The sequence below is a fragment of the Montipora foliosa genome, chromosome 1, assembly GCF_036669935.1.
Source record: "Montipora foliosa isolate CH-2021 chromosome 1, ASM3666993v2, whole genome shotgun sequence".
NCBI classification, from domain to species: domain Eukaryota; kingdom Metazoa; phylum Cnidaria; class Anthozoa; order Scleractinia; family Acroporidae; genus Montipora; species Montipora foliosa.
In genome coordinates, this window is record NC_090869.1 from 57835415 (window position 1) to 57852247 (window position 16833).

The window sequence follows — 16833 nt, forward strand, 5'->3', positions numbered from 1 at the left end:
TTGGTCAATTTTGACAGTTTACATCAACACTTTCCTCATCATTGATTCACGCGCGGAGCTTACGCGGTGCACGAAAGAAAGAGGTCAACTCTGTCGCCGAGTGTCTTAAAGTATTCCCAAACGTACAAGCGCTCAGATTCGAGCAAAAGTTGTGTCTGTTGACCTCAAGTCGAGAAGAAGATCCGTTTGCAATGCTTCCAACCCGTTTTGGTAAAAGCATAAATTTTCAGTTACTTCCGCGCGTTGCGAAAGCGCTTCAATAGGGACTTTACGATCTACGACGGCGACGTCGACGAAAACGTTACTTCAAAACATAACTTTGCACTATCGTGAGTTTCTCGCGGTTAGGCCATCTCGTTCGCGTAGTAAAATGTGGGCGAAGTATCCTAAAAATAAATTGATACTAGCGGTTTCCGATTAAAAATGTAGAATGAAAGATTTGCATTTTTGCCCTCGCGTTGTCGTCAAAACCTCAAATTTGGTTATTTCACGTCGTTGTTGTGCAGAGAACCGCACGATTATGTGCTAAAATGCGTGCTGCACGTGCAGCACGATTACGTTTCCTCTTTTAAGCAATGATATTGTTGTTTCGTGGAGTTCTCGTTGACGTCCGCGTCGTAGATCGTAAAGTCCCTAAATGTTGTGATACGACATCTCTGCACACCGCTTACAATATAGCATCACCGGGTACGATATATAGTTTGAATTTTATCGCACACACACAACTATTATGTCCCCTGCACGCCACAATTGTTAGCATTCGACGGCGCTCTCTGATAACTCTGACGAACGAGAAAAAATACAATATTATGTTATTCTTTCTTATGCAAATATTTGGAAGGGTATTCGAATTCACCACCTAAGGTCAATTAAATTTCTGCCTTCATCGCCTTCGAAAAATGAGAGAAAAAAGAAAAAACCACTTTGAAAAAGGGCAAAACTTTGCCGAAAACAGGCGTGTATTTCCGTTGCATGTGGCCAGTGAAATGTCTTAAAGCTTTAAAAGATCAAGCGATTTCAGGAAGCGAAGGTGAAGTTTTTCGTTCCGCACAAGGTCCAACCCGAAGGAAGCAGCAACTTCGGCAAACAACAACCTCGTTCCCAGGGTCTCTCATCTTAACGCCCCAGACGTTAAGATGAGAGACCCTGGGAACGAGGTTGGGCAAACACAACATTTTCGCCCCCAGTGTACGAAACGGACAACGCTAAATGAAGAAACTCTAGCAATCTTCGTTCCCAAACACGACACACTTTTCTTGGAAAACCTGAAAAACTTAGAAATATGGTTTTTAGAGAATCAACGCATCACCTGTGAACAACAATAAATGAATCGCGCTTGACCTCGCGTGGAACCACCAATGCCGTCCATTTTCAACACTTTGACATTGACATTTTGACATGAGAAAGGTTATTTGCAAAGTGGGCGGAATGAAGAATTTAAAGAGATGCTTACAGGCTCTCTCGCCTCGCCTCGACCCAAGCGCCCACTCGCTTTTCACACGCAGTTCTTTTCGTTTTCTTGACTATCTGAGAGCCTGGAACAGGCTACGGCCATATTGTCCCGGGAGACCAAAACAGCTTCCAAGGTTTGTTTTACCACGCCAAGCCTCGCAGTGAAAACCATGGGGGTGAGGCTTGGCGTGGTTATAAACAAAGCTTTTTTGGTCTCCTGGGACAATATGGCCGCCGTGTGACAAGGGCGAATGGCAAGCCGTTACTGCCAAAAGCTCTTCAACTTTCTAGAGACAAGGTTGAAATCCATGTTTACACAATCGAGTTATAAAAATTGTAGGTGCAGTTACGTCTGGGGATGGTCGAAAAAGCTCCAGTTCTTGCTGCTGATTGCACAGGTACCCCAAGCTCAGTGTCGGTGAAAGCCAACAAAAATATAAGGATTTGTAGGGGAATCCCGATAAAAGACCTGAGATTATTTTACGAAAAAATTCTGAATTAAAAAGCCTAAAATTATTGCCATTGTGGGTCGCTTCCTTCCTGCGTGGTTTTTTTTTCCAGTTTCGACACGAATTGAGCCATTTACAGTTCCTCGGTTGTCAACGGTTATTTAACGATTATTCTACGAGGGCGCTCTGGAAATGAAGTGATAGATAATTATTTTATATCCAGCAAGCCCGAGTAGAATAATTGTTTTATTAAAAACTCCAGAATCAACAACTCTTCCACTAAGGCATTGTTACTTTGAGATACTCGGATACGCGGATACGCAGTGGGAAAGTCCCCCTCTTTCTTTAAAGCTCGATCATCGTACTTTAAGAACGATAAATACATATCAATAAGGAGATTGATTGCCCTTTAAGATACATCATTGTTTTTCTTTCCATCATCGTGCTTTGTGAACGAGAAATACATATACATCAATCTCCTTCGCTCTTTTTGTTTGGCGAAAAGAAAGGAGAAATACTGGGAACCAGGAAAACGAGTACGTATCTGCGCATGCGTATCCACTAAGCTCAGTGTTCTCACTGCGTATCCGCGTATCCACCCATCCAATTTAGGTTATAGCTTCAAGGTGGCAGGGTATTCTGCAGTTAAGCCGAGTCAAATACAAGAGCAGTCATGTCTTCAGCATACGTCTTGTTATTATTCTCCACTTGAGAAGACTGGTGAATCTTGGCGAGACTGGTGTAACGTGGGCAAAAATTGCCGTGTGTCTGATTGTTAGCGAAAGAACTTTATACAGACGAGTAGCTACGAGTTCAGGAATTTGAAATTGATGGCAAACTTTCTGATTCATCAGACAATGATCTGGACGAATGGAGGACAAAGATATTAAATTCAGAAGTAGAATCCAAGATCCCATAGTGTTCCATGTGCCTAAATATAGCGGATATATCAGACAATAATGTCAATGATCTTGACGAACTAGTCAAGTCCATCATAGCATTAACCCCTCATGCGATTAAAAGCTACATACGGGGGAGTTTGAAGGGCAGCGGCTTGTGAATCCAGCTTTGGAGGATACGGGAAAGGCTTAATTTCATAGATCCTGTGGGCAGAGCAACTCGCAGGAGTTGTGGCACATTGATAGTAATCATAAATTGATAGCCTGGAGATTTGCAATTCATAGGTGCATCAATGGATACAGTAGGATGATTACCCATCTAACTGGTTGTACCACCAATAAGCTTGCGGCCACTGCTTTTCAATACTTTAATGAGGGTGTCCAGATATATAGCCTTCCAAGCAGGGTGAGGGTTCATGATTTCAAATCGTTGAACCAACAGGGGAAGTTTCATAACTGGAAGACGGGCGCACAACACCGGGGGCCCGTTTCTCGAAAGTTCCGAAACTTTACGGGCTATTTTCGGGTGTCACAATTTCCTTTGTATATCAAGAACGGGGAGGATTTATTTTTCTTTTTGTTACCTTGAAAACACGTTAAAAGGTCGGCTCTCCAAAATAAGCCGGTTAGCAGTTTCACAAATGGCTTTTCGGGCCCGAAAAGTTTTCGGGACTTTCGAGAAACGGGCCCCAGGATTGAAAGGCTCTGAAGAGAATTGAATCGAGTTGTTACCAAGGACTACTCAGCTATATTTAGGCACATGAAACACTTTGGGATCCTGGATTCTATTTCTGAATTGGATATCTTTGTCCTGATTTCGTTCAGATCATTGTCTGAGAGATAGATCAAAAAATTTGCCATCAATTTCAAATTCCTGAACTCGAAGCTACTCGTCTGCATGAAGTTCTTTCGCTAACATTCAGACACACGGCAATTTTCGCCCACGTTAAACCAGTCTGCGAAGATTCACAACGTGGTCTTTAGGTAGTGAGAACTTGGGCCGACCAACAGTCTTCTCAAGTGGAGAATAATAACAAGACGTCTGCTGAAGACATGACTGCTCTTGTATTTGACTCGATAATATCTCCAGTTTCCCATACAATAGTTTATGAAGCGCTCTCAGAAGTGTCAGTAAGTTGCTTCGATGCTCTGAACTTTCACCGCTTTCAATTTGGCAGATCATCCTGAAAGGAATAGTGACATAATTCTCTAGTTTTCTTTCCGAGTACTCAGTCGCAGGATTGACGTCACAGGGCTCTAATACGGCAAGCCAAACATGAAAAAAGTGCATTGAGTTTGAAATCACCTATCGAGTTTTATTACTGGGTTGCAATATGGCAATCCAGTCAGAATCTGAGTGGAATTTCTTCAATTTTTTTTTTCCTTTTTTTCCCCTGCTAAGATAATTGTCTTTGTGCGTAGTAAAAATGCGTAGATTTCAGTTATCCGATGGACACAGTAGAATATTTAAAGAATCTGACCCACCCACATTACATTGCGCGCCTTTGTTGTTGTTGTTATCGTCTACTTGCATAAATAAATGGGCAAGTATCGCTCGAGAAAATTTTGAACGAGATTAAGTGAGGGAAATAACGAATGTCTTGAAGATCCTCGGGGGAGAATATTCTGTGAAATTAAATGGATTTCGATCAGAAAAACTGCAGACTACCTTTCTATTTCGAGCGCTTTTCTATGAAGCATGGAGATGCGTTTGTAGTAAATTCCGAAAGGGAAAGGCAGTTTACAAGCGTGATACCTGGTTATTTCAACTTTTAACTGGGCCTTTATAAGCAAGCAACCTATATTTATTTGATACCCAAGCAGTTGGCAATGGAAACAACAAGGTGAGATAGTTTAATTCGCTTCTCGCGCGGTACTTCGTAAATAATGCGAGCGGTTAGCAATAAGCGGTACCGAGTGAAGTAAATAAGAACATTCGTCAGCGAGCGCAATGCAATACACAGTTGTAGTAGCGTTAGATAAAACGCTCTTATTCCACGCTCCTAAAATTTCTTCTTTTCAGGTTTACCAAGTCTTCAAACGGGTTGATTCCAACAACAATTTCTTCTTCTTGCAAATTAAGTCTGACCTCTACAGTTACTTTTCCAGGCCAAAAATCTAAATGTCGCACACAAGCTTGCTGTCACAAAACGCAGTTTTATTATCAGTGAGAAAATAAAATGAACAACAAAGGCTTTTTACTGATTAGGATAGAGATGAGTATTCTATTCAAATGTTTGCCGAAGACTTGCCTTGCCTCTGTGATCAGTGCCGGTGTCCCAGCGAATTTGGACCCCCCGGTACAAATCCCCTAGCGGATTTAGTCCCCCTTCGCAGATTTGGACCCCCCTCCCCCCCCTCTCCCATATTACAGCTTATTTACTAAACTGTTTATCGTCAGAGTTAGATGTTGGATCTGAAAAAAAAAAAAAAAGCAAAGTCAGACTTGAGCTTCAGTTAAAGTAAGGCCTTGGCCCATTTTCAAGGCGGGGTAAGAGGGAGCTCCGGAACAGGACTACAGTTAAAGTTGTTGAAAGCACGCGCTGAGGCTTTTTCGCAAAGCGTTGCTTTTTCTTCCATTTGATAGTTTGAATGGGTGGCGCATCCACAAAGGAGGTGCAACTTTTTGAAGTAACACCTCTTGGTTGGAAGATGCATTCTTAAAAGTTTACTAGCTAAGCCTATTTTGTACCTAGTCTGCATTTAAGACCCAATCTGCAGTCTGCATTTTATACTGACCGACACGCATACAATACACGAACAGAGTTCATAGCGATCCGTCAGTGAATTTGCTGTAAAGTGATTCCTTGCAATGTATATGTAGTCCAAGAAGTTATTTCTTCATTTTCCACAAATGTTGAAAGGAAAGGAAAGGAAAGGAACTTTATTTAAGTGTCTAATCTTCTAGCGCCGAAGAGCACTAACCGGAGGCACTGTAAATTGAAATTAACAAGTTAACGCAAATCAAATCAAATGTTGGTTTTTGAGGAGAGGGGAAAACCGGAGTACCCGGAGAAAAACCTCTCGGTGCAGAGTACAGAACCAACAAACTCAACCCACATATGACGCCGAGTCTGGGAATCGAACCCGGGCCACATTGGTGGGAGGCAAGTGCTCTCATCACTGCGCCATCCCTGCACCCCAAATTTAAGGAAGAAACGAGTGAGTTTCACTCAAGAGCGTGTTTTGTTATCTTTAAACTGAATTTATTACCAAAGCTTAAAAATGTAAAAGACCTCAAAATGGGACACGACATTACAAAATGATTCAACATGTGAACGTGTGAGCCAAAGGGTCATTGCTGGCATGACGTCTGGGTGACCCCTCAAATGGTCTACATCATCCCGCTCGCTCCCACTTAAAAGAAATTACTGGAACGCTGCAGTTCAACACCACCCAACTCAGTGCCTTCTGTTTTTGAGTAAAAAGGAACAATAGGCAACCCAGTTTACGCTCATGGAGCGTCTAGTTTTTACGCTCAAATTGCAACTTCTCGGACCTCCTATCCCGACGGGTTTTCATTAAGCTATCGCTTCCAAATTTTCAGTTCTAATAGATGATTTTTCTACCCTAAATAGCGTGTGAGGAACTTTTCGTTTGTCTTCTGAGACTGATTTTATGGCACTTTTTCTGCCCAAATTAAGCCTGAGATGAGAGTTTCGACTTTGGTGCGTGATATTTCCTTCAATTCTTAACATATCAAAAATTCCTTACACGGAATTGGAATGCATTCATCTGTGACTAAGGCGCAACAAAGTGCGGTTATTTTTGCAATAAAGTGAAGGGGAAGGAGCTTCTGTAGCAGACTCGGTCGTTGTTGTCGTTGTGAGTTTGAGGCCTCAAAACTAAACTGAAGGCAGTATTGAATACAGTTAACACCCACATCTAAGAACAAGTGGATTAAGAACGTCAGGCTGAAATTTGGCCAATAAAGCACCATATAAATAAGAACAAATTCAGCCTGATAAATAAAACATGCTTTTAATACAAAGGGAAAGGGTATTAGGATTAGGAAACAATACAGTACAGTAACTTATACTGTACTATGGTGTTTGGGACCATTACAAACTATAAAATCTATTACAAAACAGCATTGTATGGTAATAAAACCTCTAGTAATATATAATTTGAAGTATTTCTGAAAACAATTTTAAGAATATTTTAAGAACACTTTTAGGCTGATTTGTCACTACGCACCCCTCAAATAAGCACACGAGCAGCCTTAAACCTGAAAAAAGTGTTCTTGTATGCGGGTGTTTACTGTACCAAAAAAACTAAAACTTTATTCAAATAATTCAATATATTATCGTTCTCAATGAGAGGGGAAATGCTCGAGGAGGAGGAGACCTGATCAATGCAGGCAGCCCCAAAGAGGAGAAGACCAAACGCCTTGTAGTAGTCGATAGTAGTATAGGGGGAATGACTAGGCGAAATTATTCAAAATGGCGGCCAGTGGGAAATTCTACCCAAACCGGTTTTTGGATTAGGGTTTATAATGAGATGCATACCACGTAGGTGTACGAGGGTATATCCAAGATGGCGGCAGGGGGTTTGAATGAACTCCACGTCATATATTTGGTTTGAATTGTATTATATTTTTTTTCTTTTATGTGGAATGAAGTGTAGTGTGTCCTGGTGGTACGGTTCCGCCCAACCAGCCGGATAGTATCGCGCTTATATAGGGAAAGAATAATGGAGTAGCTAAGAACCAATGAGAAGGCACTGGCGTCACAGTCAAACAAGTTGAAACAAGTTTAAGGGTTGGTTACAAAAACCAGTTTTGAAGACGATCAGTACTCAAAAGTCTTCAATAGCAAAAATCCCGTCAAACCGGTTTGCTTTCTTTCCTCATGGCACACCCAGAAATGGACACGGTGCATAAAGGTAATGGAAAAAAATATTTCAATTCAAAGATGAACTGAATGATCGAACAACAGATTTTTGCTTTGGAGATGGACGCATTAGCAAACCGTTCGGAACGACTGCAATTGGACAACAAAATCGTAACCTTACTTAATGAACTTTGGGATAAGATGAATAAAGGAGGCTCTCGCAAAGTTGAGATAACGAGCGATGAAGATGGAATGGAAGTGACAATTGGAGAGATAATGGTTCCAACATTTTATTTTACGAACGAGAAGAAATTTTCCCGTCAACTTCGTTGTATTTTGAAGTCAGCCGTACAAAATGAACATTGGCTACGGGTAAAGATTCATCAACTATTTGTTAGCGAGTGGAAGAGTGACTATTTCTCACATGCAAGATGGAACAGCAATGACACGTTCACTTTCGAGCAGTAAAACCATTATATTTGTATCTTCGTATTTACAAACAATGCGAACTAAAATTAAAGTATTTACAAACAAACAGAACCTTTGTATTTACGAGCAACCACTAAAAAGTTAAAGTATTTACAAAGAATAAGAATCTCTGTATTTACAAGCAGGAACTTAAAAATTAAAGTATTTACAAACAATAAGAACAAATGCTATTTACAAACTAGATAAAACCTATGAATTAGCAAAGATTAATCGAAAAGCAGTCGCTGTATTTAGAAATAATGGTCTATGAGCTTTTCAAGTAATCTTTGACAGTGATCACATCCTTCAGGAGTTTCACTGTTCCCATTTTCATCCACGTTTCCGCATGCAAATATACACTGAATTGCAAAGGCAAAGTCGTGTTGTTGAATAGAATTTAACCCTTTATTAAAATATCTACAGACTATACAATTTTCCTCGTATTCCATCTCAGGATGATTCTCCTCACAGAGCTGTAAGAGAGAGCAAAGAATGCTACTGGAATTTCGCATCCTCGCAAATCTAGCTATTGAATCTAGCACGCGGTAATGAATCAAACACTTGTTTGCACATTCGTTTTGCACATTCGAAACTACTTAAATTTGAAAAGCAACGAATAATGCTGCAGGAATTTCGTTTCAAGGCGAACTTTCTCTTTCTGGAAAAGTCTCCTCAATTGTGCCATCTACGATGGCGTTCTATTAGACATTGACCGCTCCAGTTTTTCATTTACTATTGTATAAAACGCTGTTTAAAAATTACGGACAAACGTAGATCATGCTTCTGCCGCTATAACTGAAAGATTTAGAGAACAACAAGCGTAGTTTCGTAAAATATAATGATCTCCTAAATTTCTATTTTACCAAATTAAGACCAAAAGTAATTTATGCGAATGCTGTAAACTCTTAAACACGCCAACGGTGCTGCTATTGTCCCACTGCTGGGACTCCATTCATAAAACTTTATTCCATACCTAATATAAGGGCCTTATATTTATTCCTAAACTTGAGGAAGTGTTTGAGAATAGCGAAATCGACTCCCATAGAGTATTCCGTTAAAAGGATAACAATTTGAGCACGAACAGAAGCTTTGCTTTTACTAATTTGTAACGATTTCAACTGAAGCGTATAAAATCAGTAATTACGCAAACACTAAAAGTCACGGTGTAAATTAAATAAGTGCAATTGATCCGCTCGAGTTATTCATTTGCCGTTTCTGTGAATAACGAAAATCACTGAAATCGGGATACAAGTAAAACAAGAGGTTTTGTTCACAAGCCTGGGCAAGCCAAAACAGTGATAGATAATTAACAAAACGCGTCCTGTATTACGAGCAATTCACGAAAAATAAACCAAGCATTGGTTTCACAAACCGTAAAAATGATACATGCATGACACTAGTATCTTCATCAAATTCTTAGAAGACAAGTAGAGTAATCATCGAAGAGCATTTCAAATTGAAATAAAACCATGTCACGCCAAAGAGGCCGACAAACAACCCCAGATTTATTTAAGAACACAAATCTCGTCACGACGAGTGCACAATAACACAAGGCCTTAACCACACGTCTGGACAAGCTAAGGCTTATGGACTTTAATTGTGAGCACGCAGTGTTTGATCCAAGAGGCGAAATATCCCACAAGAATTTCTTTAAAATGGTTCTGAATTATAATTAAGTAAGAAATGGAAAACATTCGAGACCAGAGTAGCTCAAACGAATTTATTTGCAGAACGGTTCAGTTATTATTAAGTCTGTAAACATACACCAACAAATACTTCAAACAGTTTACTGAATTAACAGAAAACGCTTATCATAATGTGATATTTGCGAAAAATAGTTCTCTTTAAACAAACGAACCACACAATACATAATCGTAGCAGTGATTACCTTAATCCAAAAAACGATCTATGTTAAAAGCATTCTTGATAGAAGTGAGCATTGCCTTCGCGTCCAGGTTTTACAATATTTCCCAGCTTGGCTGTTTTGGCTGTTAACAGTCCCGTTAGTACATTTCGAGTGGGATTGGTTACTGAGGCACTTTTGCTCCGAGCAACTCCGAGTTGCTGCGAGCAAATTTGAGTACCGGTAAGTCCCTGTAGAGGAAGCAACTTGTAACGACAGAGTTGCTCCCAGCAACTCCGAACAAGTCCGAGCAGCTCCGAGTAAGGATGAGTAGGTGGCTGCCACGAGGGGGAAGCAACTAGCAACGACAGAGTTGCTCCGATGAACTCCCAGCAGCTCCGAGCAGCTCCGAGTAAATATGAATAGGTCCCTGTAGGGGGAGCAACTGGCAACGACAGAGTTGCTCCGAGGAACTCCGAACAACTCCAAGCAACTCCGAGCAACCTCCGAGTAGCTCCAAGCAAATATGAGTGGGTTCCTGTAGCAAAAACAAATAGCAACGACAGAGTTGCTCCGACCAACTCCGAGGAACTCTAAACAACTCCGAGCAGCGGTCGAGTAGCGTCGAGCCTTGCAGGTCCTCTTGATCCCAGTGCGTCAGTGCCAGTGGAAGTAATGTTAATGTGATTAAGTATACCAACTTTCGCAATACTTTCTCTTCCTTGCTTCATAAGAAAAGTCGTTATCTTCAGTCAATTCCGTGTCTTTAGGAAAATGTTCTAGGTCGAACAGACTGTTCAGCAGGTACTTCCGCTTACTTATAGCAGCTTCTACAGCCTCTGTATAATCCATGTCATCGTCGTCCTTAAAACTACGTATTGTTTGCATAATCTTCTTGTGCACTGGATCAGTTCTGAGGTCGTGGTACCACCTTACATATTGCAAATATAAGTGCCGTAGCTTTTTGCGGTAAACAGGAAGCAGGTGGTTAGCAGCTTGAATCTGAGCATCATCCTTTCGCAAACCCTGACGTAAATTTTCTTGCACCTGTCCTTCCCAAGCTGAGTTTAGGTCACTGATAACTTCTTCTCGTAGTTTATCCCATGGATCAACTTCCTCATTTTCTGTGCCACTCTCTGTACCGCCATCATCAGTTTCTTCCCCACCATCGTCTTCGTCCTCGTCATCATCCTTATTGTCATCATCACCAACCTCGTCGTCCTCGGCTTCATCTCCATCTTCATTTAAATTATCCTCTTCATTATCGTCCTCGTAATATTTTTCAGCTCTTCGTCCCAAACCCCCTTCCTCATCTGAAAAGCTGTCCATTGTTTCTTCATCATCAAACCGTTTTGGGCAACTCACTGTCTCGTGTCGATCTCTGTTGAACCTGCGCCTAAATGCTCTCTGACAGAATTGACAAGAATGCATCATTCAAAGTAAGGGCTGAAAACTAGTGTTTCTTGAGAAATTAGGAGAGGTGTGTTCTGAGCTTTTGTTGTGATATTACCAATATATAGCGAGAAGAACAACGGATTGGCCCCGGAGCCAATGAGGTAGAGGTGACATCATAAACGGCCAATGAGAAGCCACTGAAGTTAAATCAAGAGGGCTATTATTCCCGAACGTTTCTGGGTATGGTAAAACCGGTTTTGGAAATAACGAGATACAGCTCACGTACGACACCGGTTTTGCAACATCGACAGCCAATCAAACCAAAAAAATTCTATTTGGTGATTGGTTCCCAACGACTTCATAGGCCCATCATCCCTTGAGGGAAAGTAGACATTTTGTCATAAAATGTGCAAGTCTTACTCCTTGATTTTCATGAGATAACATGTGTGAGGTTCTTCATCAATCTGCACCTACTCGAAAGCCCACTCGGCCTTCAAAACCTCCCACCAACAAGAAGAAACTATGCAAGGTTGATAAGAAAGAAGTTGAATCACTGTGTGAAGCCTTTGATGCTATGACAATTGAAGTTTTGCCTCCCACGGTAGACACGAAACAGGAGGAGAAAAAAGGAAATCCCAGGCACTGTGCATGTCGCAGAGCAGACCTACCAAGAGGGGGAGTTGTGGCAGCTAAAGGCACTCGCCACCGTCGATGAAATGCCCTTTTCACGGTTGTTTGTGAATTGCTGGAGCATGGGATGTCAGACAATGGATTTAAATATGTAAAATGCCCTGAGTACCCGTGTCCCTTTATTGCGAATCACAAAAAAGTACTCAATTACTTACAAGGAGTAGACCAACAACGTTACGAACACCTTGTAATAAACATCGATAAAGAGCACTCCAAATGGCTAAAGATGCCGTGTACGGCATGTTACTGCGATAACCCTTACTCTTTGAAACACAGCAAAACTGTAAACAACCCTGGACGCATGAATTGGTTGGATGCTCCCTGGATGCTACTCGGAGGTTGCTCGGAGTTGCTTGGAGTTGTTCGGAGTTCCTCGGAGCAACTCTGTCGTTGCCAGTTGCTCCCCCTACAGGGACCTATTCATATTTACTCGGAGCTGCTCGGAGCTGCTGGGAGTTCATCGGAGCAACTCTGTCGTTGCTAGTTGCTTCCCCCTCGTGGCAGCCACCTACTCATCCTTACTCGGAGCTGCTCGGACTTGTTCGGAGTTGCTGGGAGCAACTCTGTCGTTACAAGTTGCTTCCTCTACAGGGACTTACCGGTACTCAAATTTGCTCGCAGCAACTCGGAGTTGCTCGGAGCAAAAGTGCCTCAGTAACCAATCCCACTCGAAATGTACTAACGGGACTGTTAACAGCCAAAACAGCCAAGCTGGGAAATATTGTAAAACCTGGACGCGAAGGCAATGCTCACTTCTATCAAGAATGCTTTTAACATAGATCGTTTTTTGGATTAAGGTAATCACTGCTACGATTATGTATTGTGTGGTTCGTTTGTTTAAAGAGAACTATTTTTCGCAAATATCACATTATGATAAGCGTTTTCTGTTAATTCAGTAAACTGTTTGAAGTATTTGTTGGTGTATGTTTACAGACTTAATAATAACTGAACCGTTCTGCAAATAAATTCGTTTGAGCTACTCTGGTCTCGAATGTTTTCCATTTCTTACTTAATTATAATTCAGAACCATTTTAAAGAAATTCTTGTGGGATATTTCGCCTCTTGGATCAAACACTGCGTGCTCACAATTAAAGTCCATAAGCCTTAGCTTGTCCAGACGTGTGGTTAAGGCCTTGTGTTATTGTGCACTCGTCGTGACGAGATTTGTGTTCTTAAATAAATCTGGGGTTGTTTGTCGGCCTCTTTGGCGTGACATGGTTTTATTTCAATTTGAAATGCTCTTCGATGATTACTCTACTTGTCTTCTAAGAATTTGATGAAGATACTAGTGTCATGCATGTATCATTTTTACGGTTTGTGAAACCAATGCTTGGTTTATTTTTCGTGAATTGCTCGTAATACAGGACGCGTTTTGTTAATTATCTATCACTGTTTTGGCTTGCCCAGGCTTGTGAACAAAACCTCTTGTTTTACTTGTATCCCGATTTCAGTGATTTTCGTTATTCACAGAAACGGCAAATGAATAACTCGAGCGGATCAATTGCACTTATTTAATTTACACCGTGACTTTTAGTGTTTGCGTAATTACTGATTTTATACGCTTCAGTTGAAATCGTTACAAATTAGTAAAAGCAAAGCTTCTGTTCGTGCTCAAATTGTTATCCTTTTAACGGAATACTCTATGGGAGTCGATTTCGCTATTCTCAAACACTTCCTCAAGTTTAGGAATAAATATAAGGCCCTTATATTAGGTATGGAATAAAGTTTTATGAATGGAGTCCCAGCAGTGGGACAATAGCAGCACCGTTGGCGTGTTTAAGAGTTTACAGCATTCGCATAAATTACTTTTGGTCTTAATTTGGTAAAATAGAAATTTAGGAGATCATTATATTTTACGAAACTACGCTTGTTGTTCTCTAAATCTTTCAGTTATAGCGGCAGAAGCATGATCTACGTTTGTCCGTAATTTTTAAACAGCGTTTTATACAATAGTAAATGAAAAACTGGAGCGGTCAATGTCTAATAGAACGCCATCGTAGATGGTACAATTGAGGAGACTTTTCCAGAAAGAGAAAGTTCGCCTTGAAACGAAATTCCTGCAGCATTATTCGTTGCTTTTCAAATTTAAGTAGTTTCGAATGTGCAAAACGAATGTGCAAACAAGTGTTTGATTCATTACCGCGTGCTAGATTCAATAGCTAGATTTGCGAGGATGCGAAATTCCAGTAGCATTCTTTGCTCTCTCTTACAGCTCTGTGAGGAGAATCATCCTGAGATGGAATACGAGGAAAATTGTATAGTCTGTAGATATTTTAATAAAGGGTTAAATTCTATTCAACAACACGACTTTGCCTTTGCAATTCAGTGTATATTTGCATGCGGAAACGTGGATGAAAATGGGAACAGTGAAACTCCTGAAGGATGTGATCACTGTCAAAGATTACTTGAAAAGCTCATAGACCATTATTTCTAAATACAGCGACTGCTTTTCGATTAATCTTTGCTAATTCATAGGTTTTATCTAGTTTGTAAATAGCATTTGTTCTTATTGTTTGTAAATACTTTAATTTTTAAGTTCCTGCTTGTAAATACAGAGATTCTTATTCTTTGTAAATACTTTAACTTTTTAGTGGTTGCTCGTAAATACAAAGGTTCTGTTTGTTTGTAAATACTTTAATTTTAGTTCGCATTGTTTGTAAATACGAAGATACAAATATAATGGTTTTACTGCTCGAAAGTGAACGTGTCATTGCTGTTCCATCTTGCATGTGAGAAATAGTCACTCTTCCACTCGCTAACAAATAGTTGATGAATCTTTACCCGTAGCCAATGTTCATTTTGTACGGCTGACTTCAAAATACAACGAAGTTGACGGGAAAATTTCTTCTCGTTCGTAAAATAAAATGTTGGAACCATTATCTCTCCAATTGTCACTTCCATTCCATCTTCATCGCTCGTTATCTCAACTTTGCGAGAGCCTCCTTTATTCATCTTATCCCAAAGTTCATTAAGTAAGGTTACGATTTTGTTGTCCAATTGCAGTCGTTCCGAACGGTTTGCTAATGCGTCCATCTCCAAAGCAAAAATCTGTTGTTCGATCATTCAGTTCATCTTTGAATTGAAATATTTTTTTCCATTACCTTTATGCACCGTGTCCATTTCTGGGTGTGCCATGAGGAAAGAAAGCAAACCGGTTTGACGGGATTTTTGCTATTGAAGACTTTTGAGTACTGATCGTCTTCAAAACTGGTTTTTGTAACCAACCCTTAAACTTGTTTCAACTTGTTTGACTGTGACGCCAGTGCCTTCTCATTGGTTCTTAGCTACTCCATTATTCTTTCCCTATATAAGCGCGATACTATCCGGCTGGTTGGGCGGAACCGTACCACCAGGACACACTACACTTCATTCCACATAAAAGAAAAAAAATATAATACAATTCAAACCAAATATATGACGTGGAGTTCATTCAAACCCCCTGCCGCCATCTTGGATATACCCTCGTACACCTACGTGGTATGCATCTCATTATAAACCCTAATCCAAAAACCGGTTTGGGTAGAATTTCCCACTGGCCGCCATTTTGAATAATTTCGCCTAGTCATTCCCCCTATACTACTGTCGATGGTGATGGTAGCCATTGACATAACATGCGACTGCCTTCGTTCCAAACTCGACCGACAATGCGAAGAATCTGAAGTTAAATGTTTCTCAAACCAGAGAACAACACAGTTTGAAAGCTCTGACAACTCTCAATAATAAATCTAAGTCGATTCATAATGATACTTACCGTGAAAACAACAGCCTGAGGAAAATCCAGAGGAAAATCCGGTCCGGCACACAACTCAAAAAAAAACGAAAATTATGCTTTTTTCTGCCATGTTATTAGCCGAGCATTCGTTCGGTGGCGCTCGGTGTCCGACGGCAATCCGAAGACTGTAACTCGACGGCCCGAAGAAAATGCCGAGTGTACCTTAGAACCCAATCCGCAAGGCATAGCATTTATAATCGGGCGAACTTAGGCATTGCCCGATAGACCCGAGATGCATTGCAAGATTAGTGTTGCTCTCGCTCGCTGCGCTCGCTCGAGCAATGATATATAGTTTTACCCTATACAAAAAATAGCGGCGCGACAATTTCATTTTTCCGCGGACACCTCACTTTCCTTTACCGAGACCTTTAATAAATACTGTTTATCAGCGCTATTTGAAATGGGTGCTTAGACTAAGAGCGCTTTCATTTTGTCATTTCTGGCCGGCCAGACCCATCCATTGGTTTGCAAAAAAATGCAATAATTTGAAGGAACACTTGCATGATAATCCCTCGCATTCTTCTGGAGGAGTGTATATTATCCTCGAAGAGTGTTATTTTGAAGGAGTTGCAGGAGTTAGTCCCTCTGAAATGCCCGGTCTGGCTTGTCAGTAAACGCCTTTAGATCCTGTTTATCAGCGCTATTTGTAGGCAGTCTGCGGTGTGTAGTCTGCAGTTGTCATGCACCTTGTGAGCGAAGCGTTTGCCGAGACCTTTATTATGACAATTGTCAAGTGTTACCTTCTAAAGTGTTTGTAGTAAAACAAAAACACGTCATAGTTAATGCTTACAAATACCTTGTAATAGATTTAAGAAAACAATTTGTAGTAATAGGGTGTTTTCACTGGTGTAATCAGTTACCAAGTTTTTCAACGGAAACAAAAGTAAACGTTTCAGTAAGGATAGAGCTCAATCCCTGAGGATTAGTTTGGGACACCAACATAGCCACTGTTTCTTTGTTTATAGATACCAAAGTAGCCTCAGATATAAGGATGTTTTTTCTCTGAAAAAACACTTGACAAGCAAAACTGCCG